This window comes from Ipomoea nil, unplaced genomic scaffold (genome assembly GCF_001879475.1).
Source record: "Ipomoea nil cultivar Tokyo-kokei standard unplaced genomic scaffold, Asagao_1.1 scaffold0848, whole genome shotgun sequence".
Lineage (NCBI taxonomy): Eukaryota > Viridiplantae > Streptophyta > Magnoliopsida > Solanales > Convolvulaceae > Ipomoea > Ipomoea nil.
In genome coordinates this window covers 2,115,376-2,131,723 of record NW_017617276.1, presented here as the reverse complement: position 1 = coordinate 2,131,723, position 16,348 = coordinate 2,115,376, and positions in this window count along the sequence as shown.

The window sequence follows — 16,348 nt, the reverse complement described above, 5'->3', positions numbered from 1 at the left end:
TTCTTCTTCCCGTCGTTACTCGGTCGATAACCCGGTGGCGACCTCCCCCTCTTCTTCTTCTCCTTCTTCGTCTTCTTCTTCTCCTCCCCGTCGTATGGAACTTCCGGCGGACGTTCCATCGACGTCCTTTCTTCGTCGTATGGAACTTCCGGCGGACGTTCCATCGACGTCCTCTTTTCCTCCGACCCCCTCTTCTTCGGGGGCGGTTACTCCGCTGAGCCTCGCTCCTTTAACGACGGTGGCGGCTCTGCCGGGTGGCATCAGACGGCCGCGAGGCAAGTTTGATTCCATCGTCCGTCCTTCTGGGCCACCGTCCATTGTTAATGCGGTGGACCTGGAAATGGCCCAATACCTTCTTGGGCCTTCAGCCGTAGTCCTCGCCCCGGAAGGCCGGCAAATTTACGACCCCCCCGAGGGTTGTGTCGGCATTCACCTGCACTCGGTTGCTTTGGCTTCTGAGTTCCTCCGTGTCCTTTCCTTTCCCTTTTTTATCGCCATTACAACTTAGTTCCGGGCCAGTTAGTGCCCAATTCTCACCGACTCCTCACCTGCTTCGTCAACCTCTGCCACTGGTGGTTGTGCGAGCCGGATCTAGACCTGTTCCGGTATCTTTTCACCGTGAACAAGGTCGGCTCGCACTCGCCGGGCTTTGTTCAAGTTGCCGCTTGCCCGGGGCGACAGCTTTTCGAGGGGTTGTCCGATTCCATTAAGGACTGGAAGCTCCTCTACTTCTTCGTTCGCCCTGCTTTCTCTTCCTTCACCTTTCCGACCTTGTGGCCGGCCGCTCTATTCAAGCCTTGCTCTCGGCGTGCCGTCCCTTCCGATGATGCGGTCCTGGGCGGCGAGTTCTTGAAGGGCTTTGGGCCGTACTCCGTCAAGTACTGGTCCCGAGTCCGGTCCATGGCTAAGCGTGGCTTGCTGCCAGAGGGTGCGGCCACCGTAGGTAGTTTTCGTTGCCTCTCGTTCCTATTCTTTTTATTCCGTCACATTCCGACTCTGAATACTTATGATTTTCCCTCCTTTCGCAGGTCCGTACGACTCCGACTCCTCCAGTTCCGACGAGGCCGCTGAACCGACCCCAGAGATGACGGACAGAGCCGAAAAGATGAGGCGTCGGTTGTCCCAGCGCACTTCCGGCACTGCTGCTGCCTCTTCCTCCCAACCGTCTCCGGCCCCAAGGTCGACTCCCCCACCACCTCGCAATGTGGTGGATTTGACTCCGTCGCCCGTTGTGTCGCCCACTCGACAGCCGCCTCCTCCTCAGATAGAGAGTCCAAGCTCTAAGCGTCCGGCCGGTCAAACTGATGAGCCGGCTCTGAAAAGGATCCGGCTGTGCCATGAGGTAGAAGAGGATGCCCAGATCTGGATGGGCGACTCCTCCGTCCGCAAGTGGTGTGCTAACGTCCTCCTGCCTAAGGACGTGGCGGCGACTCATGCTCTGGGGGATGAGTACATTATCGAGGCCTCGCTGCGCCAATCGTACCGCGTAAGTGTTCCCGACTTAATTCCTCTCATTCGTTCTTTCCTTTTATTATCTGACTCGTGGCCGTTTCGCAGAATCTCACCTTCCAGATGGAGATGAGCAAGCGGCTGCAGAACTACAGGGCCGAGGTGCGGTCTATGGCCCTCAAGTTACGCCAGACGGAGGAGCCTTTCTGGAAGAGCAGGCGAAGCACCTCAAGGTGGTGGAAGTGCACAACTCCGAGATGCTGAGGGTCACCCGCCAGTGGGAGGAGGAGCGGGACAAGGTGGCGACGATCGCTGTGACCTCCGTTGAGGCTTACAAGAAGTCGGCCATCTTCGAGGCGGATGTGAAGGCGGCGGTAGAGGCTCGCCAAAAGGAAATCGCCAAGGAGTGGCTGTCGACGCCGGATGGTGACGAGTTCCTCCTGGACTTGGGCGAGCGTGACTATCGCCTTGGCTTCCGCGAGGCGCAGACAGAAATCCACTCTGCCTTGCTGGTCCGCGACTCCTCTTTCACTCCCGAGGGCTGGGGCCTCAAGCCCGTGATAGATGCTCTTCCGGCGACTGAAGGACCGTCGGCGACTGTTGACCCGGCAACCGCTGATCCGACGACTCTTCCTTCAGCAACACCTCCTGAGCTCGCCGAGTCCTCTCTTCAGGCTGAGGACCCTACTTCTGTTCCCCTGGCTGGACCAACGGCAGGGGCTCAAGTTGAAGGGATTGATGTCGACACCCCCTCCTCAGTAGTTTAGGGCTATTCTTTTAGGATAGTCCCTTTTGTAAAGGCTGGCCTCCTTCTCGGGCCTTTTTTAACTTTAATAAGATTCCCATTTTCTCTTCCTTTTCGTATTATCTTGGGCTCGACGCTTTTCCTTTAACCTTGTTTCTTTAACTGCTCACCGAGTCCCTCAGTCGAGGCGAATCCTCATGGATTTTTTCACGGAAATGACTAAGGGTCTGGGCCCTTGTTTCCTAACTCTTTCTTGCCGAGTCCCTCAGTCGAGGCGACTCCTTAGGCTTTTTCTTTCTCAGAAACGTTTAGGGTCAGTGCCCCGCTGTTTCTTTAAATACTCGCCGAGTCCCTCAATCGAGGCGACACCTCTTGGCTTTTTCACGGAAACAACTAAGGGTCTGGGCCCTTGTTTCCTAACTATTTCTCACCGAGTCCCTCAGTCGAGGCGACTCCTTAGGCTTTTTCTTTCTCAGAAACGTTTAGGGTCAGTGCCCCGTTGTTTCTTTAAATACTCGCCGAGTCCCTCAGTCGAGGCGACTCCTCTTGGCTTTTTCACGGAAACGACTAAGGGTCTGGGCCCTTGTTTCCTAACTCTTTCTCGCCGAGTCCCTCAGTCGAGGTGACTCCTTAGGCTTTTTCTTTCTCAGAAACATTTAGGGTCAGTGCCCCGTTGTTTCTTTAAATACTCGCCGAGTCCCTCAGTCGAGGCGACTCCTCTTGGCTTTTCCACGGAAACGACTAAGGGTCTAGGCCCTTGTTTCCTAACTCTTTCTCGCCAAGTCCCTCAGTCGAGGCGACTCCTTAGGCTTTTCCTTTCTCAGAAACGTTTAGGGTCAGTGCCCCGTTGTTTCTTTAAATACTCGCCGAGACCCTTAGTCGAGGCGACTCCTCTTGGCTTTTTTCACGGAAACGACTAAGGGTCTGGGCCCTTGTTTCCTAACTCTTTCTCGCCAAGTCCCTCAGTCGAGGCGACTCCTTAGGCTTTTTCTTTCTCAGAAACGTTTAGGGTCAGTGCCCCGTTGTTTCTTTAAATACTCGCCGAGTCCCTGCGACTCCTCTTGGCTTTTTCACGGAAATGACTAAGGGTCTGGGCCCTTGTTTCCTAACTCTTTCTCGCCGAGTCCCTCAGTCGAGGCGACTCCTTAGGCTATTCCTTTCTCAGAAACGTTTAGGGTCAGTGCCCCATTGTTTCTTTAAATACTCGCCGAGTCCCTCAGTCGAGGCGACTCCTCTTGGCTTTTTCACGGAAACGACTAAGGGTCTGGGCCCTTGTTTCCTAATTCTTTCTTGCCGAGTCCCTTAGTCGAGGCGACTCCTTAGGCTTTTTCTTTCTCAGAAACGTTTAGGGTCAGTGCCCCGTTGTTTCTTTAAATACTCGCCGAGTTCCTCAGTCGAGGCGACTCCTCTTGGCTTTTTCACGGAAACGACTAAGGGTCTGGGCCCTTGTTTCCTAACTCTTTCTCGCCGAGTCCCTCAGTTGAGGCTACTCCTTAGGCTTTTTCTTTCTCAGAAACGTTTAGGGTCAGTGCCCCGTTGTTTCTTTAAATACTCGCCGAGTCCCTCAGTCGAGGCGACTCCTCTTGGCTTTTTCACGGAAACGACTAAGGGTCTGGGCCCTTGTTTCCTAACTCTTTCTCGCCGAGTCCCTCAGTCGAGGTGAATCCTTAGGCTTTTTCTTTCTCAGAAACGTTTAGGGTCAGTGCCCCGTTGTTTCTTTAAATACTCGCCGAGTCCCTCAGTCGAGGCGACTCCTCTTGGCTTTTTCACGGAAACGACTAATGGTCTGGGCCCTTGTTTCCTAACTCTTTCTCGCCGAGTCCCTTTGTCGAGGCGACTCCTTAGGCTTTTTCTTTCTCAGAAACGTTTAGGGTCAGTGCCTCGTTGTTTCTTTAAATACTCGCCGAGTCCCTCCGTCGAGGCGACTCCTCTTGACTTTTTCACGGAAACGACTAAGGGTCTGGGCCCTTGTTTCCTAACTCTTTCTCGCCGAGTCCCTCAGTCGAGGTGACTCCTTAGGCTTTTTCTTTCTCAGAAACGTTTAGGGTCAGTGCCCCGTTGTTTCTTTAAATACTCGCCGAGTCCCTCAGTCGAGGCGACTCCTCTTGGCTTTTTCACGGAAACGACTAAGGGTCTGGGCCCTTGTTTCCTAACTCTTTCTCGCCGAGTCCGGGGGGTGATTAACTGTAACTTGTACTTTTATTCGAGTCTCTCAGGACCCCTGGGCCCATACATGTTTTGTGCCTTTCTATTGATAGAACTTCTTTAGGTGGATGACGTTCCAAATTCGATCCACGGACTTGCCCTCCATGGTTTCCAATTTGTAGGTTCTAGCTTGGACAACCGCGGCAATGCGGTATGGTCCTTCCCACTTAATCGCAAGCTTGCCCCCCTCTGTGGGCTGGCTGGCCTGTCGATCCTGTAGTACGAGGTCGCCGACCTGGAAGGCTCGCGAACAAATCCTCCGATCGCGATATCTTTTTACCGCCTGTTGGTATTCAGCCATTCGCGCACTCGCGGCTTCCCTTTTTTCCTCCAAGAAATTTTTCTCAATTCGAAGACTCTCTTCGTTCTCCGTGTCTGAATATGTACGGACCCTGTGAGTGGGCTCGACCACCTCAATTGGAACCTTTGTCTCGAAGCCGTACGCGAGTGAGAATGGACTCTCTCCCGTTGCTCTCGCTGGGTAGTGCGATAAGCCCATAGGACTCGGTCAAGCTCATCCGCCCAATTTCCACGAATATCTTCCAATTTCTTCCGAATCCCATCCACCAGCGTTCGGTTCACGTTCTCAACTTGTCCGTTGGCCTGTGGGTATGCCACCGACACCTTAGTGTGGCGGATATCGTATCGGCGGCAGAAGTCCGCGAAGGCCTGACAATCGAACTGTCGCCCGTTGTCGCTGACAATGTGCTCGGGCAGGCCGAAGCGGCAAATCACCCTTCTCCACAAAAAGCGTCGGCATTGGTACTCGGTTATGGTAGCCAGTGGTTCCGCCTCGACCCACTTGGTGAAGTAGTCGATAGCTACGACACAGAACTTCAAGCCTCCGGGGGCGACTGGTAATGGCCCCAACAAATCAATCCCCCACTTGGCAAATGGGATGGCGGTGGTGACCGGCGTGTAAAAGGTAGCTGGCCGAGTGTCTTTCTTGGCGAACGCCTGGCAAACGCCGCACTTGGACATCCATTTAATACAGTCCCGCATCATGGTTGGCCAATAATATCCTTGGACGACTAATTTCCGAGCGAGTGTGTGGGCGCCTTGGTGCGCGGCACAAATGCCTCTATGGGCTTCGTCCATTATTTTCTCGGCCTCGGGCCTTAGCAAACATTTTAACAAAGGTCCTCCGAATGATCGTTTATATAGTTGCCCATCAATGATTTGGAAAGAGGGGGCCTTTCGTCGAACCCTTGCGGCGACTCCCGGGTCTACCGGTAACTCGCCTTTTTCTATGAATCGCCGGATGTCCTCTATCCAGAACATCTCGGGGTTTTTCTCTCGGTCCCATTCCTCGCCAGTCACTTGCTGGATCCTTAACGGTGTTTCTTCAACGCTTGGTCGACTTAGCTCCTCCCTCTGACAGATTTTTGCCAAGTGGTCCGGTACTCCCTCCAAGGCAATCTTGGACAATATGTCAGCTTCTATGTTATCCGTTCGGGATATATACTCTATTTCGTAGGCTCCGAACTCTTTTAACATCTCGACTGCGCGCTCTCTATATAGAGTCATCCGGACATTCATGGCCTCGCATGTGCCTAAGATCTGCCCGACTACTAACCTAGAGTCAGTCTTGACTCTTAACCTCTCGACCCCTAGGGCCCTGGCGAGTCGGAGGCCGTTTAGCACAGCTTCGTACTCGGCCTCGTTGTTGGAGGCTTGGAACAGGTAGCTCAGGGCATAATACAGTCGAAATCCTTCGGGAGTGATGAGCACAACACCACCTCCACAGTGCTGTCGACTTGATGCTCCGTCCGCATGCATTTCCCACCACTCGCCTAAGCAGTTCTCCGTGGCGTGTTCCTTCTCTTCCTCGCTCGCCGTGCATTCGATCAAGAAGTCGGCCAAGGCTTGCCCTTTTATGGAAGGCCGGGGCTGCTACTCAATCCCATACTGGGTTAATTCTACGGTCCATTTTACCAGGCGGCCGGACGACGATGGGTTTCGCAAAACGCTTCCGAGTGGTTGGTCCGTCAGTACTCGGACGGTGTGGGCTTGGAAGTAGGGTGCCAACTTGCGCACGGTGATCACCAACGCGTATACAATTTTTTCCAAGGCGGTATACCTTGACTCGGCAGCCTTCAGAGACCGGCTCACGTAATAAACCGGGTGCTGGACTCGCTCTTCCTCTCGGACCAACACCGAACTCACCGCCTTGCAGGAGGCGGCTAAGTACAGAAATAAGGGCTCGCCCGCTTGGGGGGTAGACAATACCGGGGGTGTCGAGAGGTATTGTTTCAATTCTTCAAACGACTGCTGGCACTCCGGGGTCCAAGCGAATCCTTCCTTCTTCTTCATGGCTTCGAAGAAAGGCACGGTCTTATCCGCCGCCTTGCTCAGGAAGCGGCTAAGGGCGGCCAATCGGCCGATTGGCCAGTCAGCCGTTGCAGGTCTTTTATAGTGCTGGGAGGCTGCATGTCGACGATGGCCCCTGTACTTTCTCAGGGTTAGGCTCGATACCTCGCTTGGTGACCATGTAGCCCAGGAACTTTCCACCTTTCGCGGCGAACGCGCATTTCTTAGGGTTCAGCCGGAGGTTGTCCCTTATCATCACTTTGAAGCAGTCTGCCAAATCTTCTGCGTGTTTGCTCTCCTCTCGGCTCTTGACGAGCATGTCATCGACGTACGCGGCCATCGATTTTCCCAGCAGGTGCTGAAATAATCGGGCCACCATTCGGGTATATGTGGCTCCGGCGTTCTTGAGCCCGAAGGGCATGACTCGGTAACAATAAACTCCGTCCGGTGTCAGAAACGCGGTCTTTTCTTCGTCCGCCGAGTGCATGAATATTTGATGGTACCCCCTAAAGGCGTCCATAAAGCTCAACAGTGCCGACCCCGCCGTCTCGTCGACCAGTTGATCGATCCGAGGTAAGGGAAACGGGTCTTTTGGGCAGGCCTTATTAAGGTCGGTGTAGTCCACGCACATCCGCCACGCCGGGGGCTTGGGTACAAGGACCACATTCGCTAACCACTCCGGGTACTTAACCTCGCGGACGTGTCCGGCTGCTAGTAGCGTGCTCACTTCCTTCTTCACAAATTCTCTTCGGTCGTTGGCCAGATATGGCTTCTTCTGCACAACCGGTCGATGCACAGGATCCACGGCGAGTCTGTGCGATATGATCGATCGGTCGACGCTAGGCATGTCCTCCGGGCACCAGGCGAAGACCATCCGGTGTTCCCGGAGCACCTTTATAATCTCTTCCTTTACTTCCTCGGGGAGGCCGACTCCAATTCGGACCCGTCGGTCCGGCTGTGTGGAGTCGATCTCGACTTCTTCCAACTCGACGGCAGGCTCCGGACGTGGTATTATCGTCTTTTTTGGGGGCCTCTCGGTGATCTCATGGACCTGTATCTCGCGTTGCCCATCCCTCTGCATGCCTGTAGATAGCAGTCGCGGGCGACTTTACGGTCACAGCGCACCGTACCTATTCCGTTTGGCGTGCAGAATTTTAAACAAAGATGCTCGATTGAAATCAGAGCTCCTAGATCCTCGAGACCCGGTCGGCCGAGTATAGCGTTATGCGAACAGGCCAGGTTCACCACAATGAACTTCATGCTGAATTTCTGTACATCTGGGTAACTGCCAATCTCTACTGGAAGTGTGATTAATCCTTCCGCCTCCACCGAGTCCCCTGTGAAACCGGCGAGGGGAGTTTTGACAGGACTCAGCTGTTCTCGAGTCATTCCCATTTTGATGAAGGTTTCTAAGTATAGCACATTGACGCTGCTTCCGGTGTCTACCAGGATTCGTCGAACGACAATGCCATTGATGTCCATGGCTATAACCAACGCATCTCGATGCGGTATTTCTCCGGCTGGTAAATCTCTGTCGGTGAACACGATGGGCTCTCGGCACACCTTTTTAGGGTTCTCCTCGCGTCCGTACACCGTCCCGACGTACAACTGGCGGGCCTAGGCTTTTCTGGTGTTCGCTGAGTCACCACCTTCCGGCCCGCCGACTATCATCTTGATAAACGGCTTCTGGCGCCACTGAGCCTCCTCCTCTTCGGGAGCCGGCTGCTTGCCTCGACTGTTTTCGGCAACGGCGGCGGGATCCTCATGCCCTCGATTGACCGATCTCCGCCTCCACTGATTAGGAGGCGGGGTTCCTTGCTGAATGATACCCTCCATGATCTTCTTCAAGTAGAAGCATTCCTCCGTGCTGTGAGTTCATCGCGCGATCGTCGGTCGGCGGAGGCGGAGGCAGGGCAACCGCTTGTATCTCGTGGACCGGCCGTTCGGGAACCGGCCGATAGGCGTGGACGACGGGTCTGTCATACGGTCGTCTGACCTCGGGTCGTCGAGTTACGTCCGGGCGCCTTTCCTTGGTTTCAGCTCGCGTCCTCTTCCCGCTGGCGGATCCGCCGACTTCGCGCTGCCGTTTATACTTCATAGCCTGCTCTGTGTTGGCCCTCTTGTTGGCCATATGAATGGCTTCTGCGTAGGTGGCTGGGCGATTGTCCCTCAAGTCTCGGTATAGCTGGCCGGACCGCAAGGACTCGATGAAGAAGGTGAGCGCCTTCTGGTCCTCGACCTCCTCTATGGACTGGATTTCTTTCTGCCAGCGGGCCAGATAGGTTTTCAAGGACTCGCCTTCATCTTGATGAATGTCGCCCAAGTGTGTCAGGTCCTTTTGTGGTTTGATATTAGCGGCGCAGTGGCTCATGAAGCGGTCCGCCAGCTCTTCAAAGCTGTGAATCGACCCCGAGGGCTGCGCCACTAGCTACCTTTGTGCTGATCCTTTCAACGTGGGTAAGAAAGCGCGGCACATGACCGGATCTCGTACCCCCAAAACCTGCATCTTAGTCTGATAGCTCAGCAAACGCTCTCGGGGATCGCCGGTTCCATCGAACGTGGCCTGCTCCGGGAACTTGAAATCACCCGGTATCTTAAAAGCCATAACCTCGTCCGAGAAGGGTAAGGCGGTCAATAACGTACGTCCTGGGGATTTGGCTTTCCCCTCCATCTGTTCTTTCATATTTCGCACTTCTTGGACTAAGTTCGCCACTTCGACCCTCTCCCGGGTGCGATTTCCCGTGGATTCCGTGCTCTCACCGACCTCCGACTCGGCAGGTTGGTCGTGGTTGCGGAGGGGTTGCTCCACGCGGCGAGTCTCAGTCCTCGCTCTTTTGGTACGGTTCCTCTCTAGTGCAACTTGCCGATCGCGAGCAGCTAACGGGGCACGACTGGGTTCCTTCCGACCCAATCGTTCTCTTGCCGACCGCCGCCCGACGCTGGGACCCAGCTGAGAATGAATGGACTGTACCGTCTGGCTTTCGGCCCGTCGGTTCTGCTGCCGGTCGTCGGGCCTATGGGGCGGCTGTGAATCGCGTTGTGGCTGGCGAGTGACGGACTGTTCTCTCACTCCCAGGCTTGCTTCGGCGCAGGCACGCCCGATTGCACGTAGCTGCTCTGGGGTGAGCAGCACTTGGGGCAACTGTTGGTTTATCGGTGGTGTCGGCGGCGGTGTTGTCTCATTTTCCCGGCTCCGGGTGTTTCTTCGATTCAGCTGGCTTCTCAGGTCTGCCTCCCGTCCATTGTCGCGACGGCTTGATTGTTCCTCACTTCCCGCCATGTCGGAAGCTTTTCTAATTTGAGTGACACTCTCGTTGTCGTTTCTTGGACTCGCCTTACTCAGGAGGATACGTGACTCTTAGTTCGATCCCCACAGACGGCGCTAGTGATGGTTTCTGGGTTTTCAGGCCCAAGGAGGTCCAACACAACCTTTGGCTGGAGGATACACCTTTCAATAAAAATGTATGCCTATCTCGGAAATAGTGCTAGTACTCGGAATCTCTCTCGTATTCTCCCCCCTCCGGGTATTCAATCGCCTGTCCTTTTACAAGAGTGGAGGAGCCTTTAAATAGCGGCTCCTCCTCTACCGACTTGAAGGCCCTTAATGGCTGACTTCAAGACTAATCAAGATATGGAGCCGTTGGACGCCATTACTCGGCCGACCAACGGCTCTTCTAAGCTTGTAACAGCCTGACCGGGTCCTGCTTTCAATGTCCTAACGGCTCCCTTTTAAACGAGCCTCTTCAATGCTCTCAACGGCTCCTTGAACCGAGTCTTTCCCTGGGCTTGGGCCTTGGTCGACTCCTCGTCTCAGCCTAAGCTCCCACTGGGCTCCTCTTTGGCAGTTCTGAACCGGGCCCCTTGCCTGGGCCTGGGCCGACTCCAGGACTCGGCCCAATTGCTCTTCGGGCTCCTGGGACGCTGGCCCACTTCTTCGAACCATTTCCTTTGGGCCGCTATTTCTTGGGCCGGGGTCCTTACCCCATCAAATGTCATTGCCAAATTAGTCCCTCCGCCATTGCCATATTGATCCATGGCTAGAACTTCATGTTAGTGGGTTCGATTCTCAAGAGATCAATTTAACAATAAAATAATCAAATTGACAATAATATAAAATTACCTTCAAAGGGTGTATTTGGTTCATGGGTTTACACACTAGGAATGAAAATAAAAATTGAGTTAATACCCAAAATCGTCTTCAACTATAGTGTTTTTCTCAATTTTGTCCTAAACAACTTTAGTGACTTAATGTAGTTCCCGAGTTTTGTGTTTTTACTCAATTTCGTCTCAGACTTTTGTGTTTTTGCTCAATTTAGTTCCCCATTTGTTATTCCGTCCATTTGTTGTTAAATAAATAGACAATTCAGTAATTTTAATATTGACATCTCTTTATTCATAGACATGTGAAGAGGCGAAATCTCTCTTTTTTTACGAATTACTCCCAGAATCACTTCTAAAGCTGCGAATATAAAATTTGATTCGTAGGTCTGAGAGTAACTCTGGGTGTAATTCGTGTAAGAAAGAGAGATTTCTCACTTCGCAGGTTGAATGTAAAGAGAGGTCAATATTGATATTATTGAATTGTCCCTTTATTTAACACCAATTTGACGAAATAACAAACGGAGAACTAAATTGAGCGAAACACAAAAGTCTGGGACTATATTAGGTCACCAAAGTCGTTTAGGACGAAATTGAGAAAAATCACTATAGTCGAGGACAATTTTTGGTATTAACTCAATAAAAATTATAGTTATTGTTTGGTTGACAACTTTTTAATTAAAACACAGCTATGAGATTTGATTGTCCATTCCATTAAGAACCTTATTTCCTCTTTCAAAAAAAGAACCTTATTTCCTAATTAAAAAGGGGCATCATTTCATCTTATATTGGTAATTTGATTTTTAAGTTTGGATTAGTTCTTTTAAATTTTTGTTTAATTTTGTTTTTTTGTTCATATTGGTGCTTTGAATGTCAATATATTTTGATCAATTGCCTTGATTTTTTATTTTTGTATTTTTAAAACTTTTATTCCTATTATAGGGTTATACATAACCAAAATCAATATTTGTAATCATTTCAATTCCACTCTAATATAATGCCAAACATGCTAAATACTTTCATCAAAACCTATTACCATTACCAAGTATTTGATTCTCATTCTGGTTCCAATTTTCATGTGCGAACCAAACACACCCGGCCCTAAGAATGATATTTACACTCACATAATAATAAAAGACCAAAGAACTTGTGGTCAAACGGCATGACTGTGACTCTTTTAAATAAATGTCACAAGTTCAATCCCAGAGGGTACACTGACTTTTTGTGTTTTAATAAGTTAAGAAAGTATGTATATACATTTACTATATTGTAAAATAGTAAATTAAGTATGTATAGTATGTATATACATTTACTATATTGTAAAAGAGTAAATTAAGTATGTATATACATTACTATATTGTAAAAGAGTAAATTAGAAGTCCCGTCAATGAATAGGGGGAAGGTATAGTAATGCTATGAATGACCCAGTATCGGAGCGTTCTCCTGTGCCGATTCCATAAAAGATGAGATCATCCTTGTGAGATCACCGAATCAGATAGTAGAGTTCGTCAATACTGTACTGAGCGTATTTTTGACTTTATACTACTTATTCTCTTTCAATTCCCATGTATACCAAACACTGAAATTGAAATTCCCAGTAATTCTATTCCTGTCAACCAAATACTGGAATTTAAATTCTTACTTTATTCCCAGTAATTCAACTCCCATGAAATTACAATTCCTTTCCCACATAATTCCCCCCTCCAACCAAACGTCCTGTTAGAGTATACCGAATCAGATAGTAGAGTATACCGAATCAGTATAGCTATCCTTCTTCTGATGCAGCAACGCAATTTGAATTAGTATCGAAAGTAAGTGCTAAATAATTTCTTTCTTCTTTTACTTGTTGATATAAAATCATGTTCCATTCAATAGAAAAGTCGTGTGTATAAATTTAGTAGATTAAAAGTCCCACTTAAGACTGTTTTCAACTTCAAGGGGCCGTTTGGTTCACGGAATGTCAGATTACCTTAGGGAATGTTGGATTGCTGGGAATGTTAGATTGCTGGGAATGTTAGATTCCTGTGTTTGGTAAAAACTGAGATATATAATATAAACATGTTTGGTTGAAGTATTGTTATTTATGTTATGATGATTATTTTACTTTAATACCCTCAATATATTTTAATGCATTTCAATATTCCAATGCATGTAACCATGCAAAATTTGATATATATATATATATATATATATATATATATATATATATATATATATATATAATTTTCATTCTTTCATCCGAAAAGTTGACTCGTGACTTCATACATACAGATTCTTTAATTTCTACAAATTCAAATGTGGCTTCCACAAAGTTGATTTTTCATGTTAAGCAAAGTGAACTTAGCTTGCTTGCTTTAACCGAAAGGTTAATTTTGATTTTTTTATTTTTTTTATTTTTTCGGTAAAAAAACAAAGCAATGTGATGGAAAATGAAGGGCAAAGTTAGTAAAATGTCAAGGGAATCTTTTAATACCTAAGAATTCTAAGGGAATCACATTCCCTTCAAAAGAGGGAAAAAGATGATGTGGAGGGTAAATTTTATTCCATGGGAATGTTGCATAACTCCAACCAAACATAGGAATCTTATATAACCAACCAAATATAACCTTGGTTATCTTAGATAACCCGAACCAAACGCCCCCCAAGGGTTAAATTACTTTTTTGTGAGTTAAAGGCTAATTCACGGAGTCCCAATACACTTTAACTAGAAAAACCTAATTATCAAAAAGAGGGAGAGAGAGAAAAGCCCAAAATCGAAATTAGATTGGCGTAGGACAGGACAAGACCAGACTCGTTAGATTCTTTCCTTTGCATAGGATCCACGAAACACTGCACAACACCAGACCAGATTCATCTCTCTCTCCACCAGACAGTAATTGCAATTTCCATGAGTGATTTTCTGTGTGCATGTCACGTGCTGCTGGGGGAGAAAGAGAGAGAATATTGGTGAAAAAATTAAAAGGGGTAGAGGGGAAAAAATTAAAGTTGAAGGGTCAAGAACCGAAAAATGCATGGGTAACGTGTGGGAGATTACTTTATGGTATTTAAGAGGACAGATTTCTATAATTAGAATTTCTTCAACGGCTGGAAACCGTTTTGGAGTGTTCATCGTTTTTACATTTGAAGTTCATCAGGGTTTTCGATGGTGACCACTTTGTACCCCTCCTCGATACATCATTTTCCCCCCTCCTTCATAACATTCATTCATCCATTCATCATGTTCTTTCTCCTAGTATGAATTTTTTTTCTCTTTGTGGGCCCACGATTCGGTTCTTGATCTGCATTCGTCTATTTTTCATCAAATTACGCCAACCCAATTGCATATTTAATTTGCATCCTAACAGAGTAAGAATTTATTATACTTCTCTTATATATGTGTATGCAACAACACTGTTGAAAAACCTGTTCTGAATAGGTCTGATTGAAATTTGACTGTATTAGTCTCACCTCGAGGTAAAAATACTTGTACAATATGCACACAATTTTTTTTTTTTATTTACTTCAGAGTCGTAATTAAATACCAATAATAAAATGAATACAATGATGCTGATATTATTAGATCAAGAGAAAACGAAGTTTTGGGAGTTTTTCATTTAGGATTCAAAGAGTGCAGTTAATTATAAGGATTAATCTCATGATTATAACATGTTAGGTTTCTAAGGTAATATAATGAACCGATGACAATGATATCATTCGATCGAGAGAGATTAAGAAAGGTTGTGTCTAATCTTTTCAAAACTTTGGTGACCAAAAAGTTTGGTTTCATATCAAAAGATACCAGCACCATAAAGTGGGAGAGTATAAGATGAAAAGAGGAGAATATCTAAAAGACAGAACATTTATTTATTTATTATTTATTTTTATTCCTTACCTCGGCTTATTGTCTCCTGTCTAAAATTGTTGTTTTCAAAGACTTCCTAAGTTTGGAAAGATTATTAAAGATAGAGCGATAAGGTTTTGCGAGTGGCCACGATGGCACCGATCATTCAGGGCCAATTTGCTCCTCTTTGGGAGGTATTAAACTTGAAAGATAATTTAAGCTCTTAAAGCAAAAGGCCACCACTACTTTATAATCATGATATATAAGATCATACCTTGCACCTTCTTGAAATTAATGATTTGTTCAAATAGCCATATATGTAATAAGTCTGGCGTAAAACGATTTCACGCGAGATGTTTACTGTGTATAGATTCATATATGAGTATTATATTTTGGTTAAAAAGTATTAGACGACGGTCCATTCAAGACCTAGTCTTGATCGTATTCACAGAAAAGTCAAGTCATGCACGTTCTGGATGATGCCGCCACATCGTTCTATGATCTTTGAATAGATTTTATGTGAGCCCGTCTCACGTGAGATGTCGTAGTTAAAATTTTCTTTATAGTAAAATTCATAGAAAAGTATTGTATTTTAACCAAAAAGTATTACACATCTCAAGTGAGAGACAGTCTTAAGCAAGAGTTATGATTGATTCTATCTGGATGACTTTGTCACGTTTTATGTAATAGTGTGAGTTTCTGTTCCTTGTTCCATGGCCTAAAATAATGATGAATGTTACTACATAGTACATACTTGTTGCATTATGAACTTTTTGATCAACTAATTGGGTTGTCGCTTGATTAACAGTCTTAACAACGTTATATGAGTTTTTCCCTTTAAAACTATATACATTTAACCTGTATGCTTGGGTGGGCATCAAAGACCTATGAAAAAGAAATTATGTGAAACTATTGAAATAACAAAAGGTTAGAAAATTGAGGCATCTATCTATCTATCTGGTTACGGGAAACAATTAAATTCCTCAACCAACACATGCAAAATGTCCGAAAATGTTGACATTATTAACTTACACTTGAAGGATGTTTTTTCATGAAATTTATAGAAAGGAAAGGAGGCTACGGCATTCCAATTAGGGGAAGGGGGAGTTGCATTTGTTGAAGAAGAGAGAAAGAAGAGGTTTGCTTGAGGAAATGGGAATGATAATTAGGGTTTGTGTTGACAAAGGGGTGGCACAGGAAATGAAGGCCCCCCCAAAAATGGAGGGAGACAGTGACCTAATTATTATTCTGAAGAAGGAAGTAGTTACACATATGCCATCTAATCATGGCTTCAATCTTTCAATTCCAGCATTTGGTAAATTGTACAGTGGTTTTTTGTTGCTTGTTATGTATGGGTATGGCCTGCTGTTTGATAACCCCCCCCCCCCCCCCCCCCCCCATTCATGGATATTTTCCCAGTCCTAGTGCTAAAAGATTGGGCTAGATTCTCCTATAAATGCCAATATATCAATGATCAATCGCCCCAACCCAAAACAAGAAACACACAGACAGACAGAGCCTTACTAGATAGGATAATGGCCGATGGGACATTAGTCCCACCATGGGTCAAGTCCGCTCACAAGTCACAACATAATGGAACTCCACAATCGAGGACAACATCCAAGGCTAAAAACGTCATTTAGGATTTCAAGAGCTCCATTGTCTTGGTGGAAAAAGAACAGGCATGGAGTTTTAGTAGAAAAATGCATTATAACAGACCC